This window comes from Arachis ipaensis, chromosome B10 (genome assembly GCF_000816755.2).
Source record: "Arachis ipaensis cultivar K30076 chromosome B10, Araip1.1, whole genome shotgun sequence".
Classification (NCBI taxonomy): domain Eukaryota; kingdom Viridiplantae; phylum Streptophyta; class Magnoliopsida; order Fabales; family Fabaceae; genus Arachis; species Arachis ipaensis.
The window spans coordinates 1,294,131-1,295,586 of record NC_029794.2 but is presented as its reverse complement, the minus strand read 5'-3'; positions in this window follow the sequence as shown (position 1 = coordinate 1,295,586).

The following is a 1,456-nucleotide window of genomic DNA, read 5'->3' as shown; positions in this document are numbered from 1 at the left end:
TTAATAATGACTATAATGATTTGTAAAATTTTTTGTTTTGTTTTTTTTTTGTTTTTGGTTAATTTTTTGTTCCTCATATATTATAGGTCATATTATGAGAGTCTAAGTTTTCTGATTGATGAAGGTCGAGATCAATCTTTTGTGGTCACAGATATTTTTGTAGCCCAATACTATTAATATCCTAAAATTTATTTTTAAAAGTATTATTGTTTAATGCAATGGGCTTGTATTCAGTGAAGAAAATAGAGCTTAAAAAATAAAGTGAATGGGGTATTGAAACTTCAAAAACTCTTCCAGTTAAAAAATATAAATACTATGTTACTCATTTGAATGAACTTTTAAAACATTTACTATAAAATTACTCCTAAAATTGAAACAAAAGAACCCTAATAGTTACTCTCAATCAAACTCTTGGTAACTTTTTGCTTATATCTTAGTTTAAATCAAACTAATAGTTACTTTTTAGTGTTAGCACACATCTTTTGAATACTTTTTTACGAAAGAATATATCATATTCCGTTTGTAGAATATTCCATATTCCTTTTGTGGGTCATTTTCACTTGTCTTGTCAAAACTTTCAACTTTAAATCGGTAAGAAAAGCTACTTTTCCACCAATCAATCACTTTTTCATTTTTTGGATGTACTTAAACTAAACCTTTTAAGACATTTTTTGTTCGTTAGATAACCTTCATCTCATTTATATAAGCAAATACTTCAAGATATACATTGAAAATAAAAATACTTTATTATATATACATATATGCTTGCTATTTCAAAGAGGTTTATATAAACATGGAAAATAAAAAACTAACCATATAAACCTCTTATGATTATTGAAGCAGCTTAAAGCACACATAAATGGTGCTTCAAGACACATAGTCAATTTGTGCAAAATATGGCCGTCATGTTCATACTGTGCATCACATGCGGATGGAAGCTTTGCACCAAAATATAACCAATAAGAATTAATTAAAATGGAGAAAATAATTATATTAGAATCACAAAAGTAACACAACATGATGATGAACATAGATGAAGAACTCAATGAAGCAAAAAATAAAGAAAAATAGGAAATATAAGAATGAATGGAAAAAAAAAAATATAGTGTGCGAAAATAAGTTAGATGTATTGTGAAGAGTAGAAGATGATAAGAAAATGAGAGGTTTTTATAAAGAGGTTCAAATGCTGTTTTTAGGGCAAAGTAATGAGGCAACTATCCACCACTTGCCAATGCAACTTGCTCGGGCAACGGGCAGTTTAGCTGCCCGTAAGATCTAAGATAAATAAGAATTTGCAAGTAGATCTTATTTTGTTACTAAAATACAAATAAATATTATCATTGCTATTTCGGTAATTTTACTATCTTTTATAAATTTATATAAATATATAATACAAAAATTATAAATAAAATAATATTATTACAAATAAAAATAACAATATTAATTTTCAAAATCT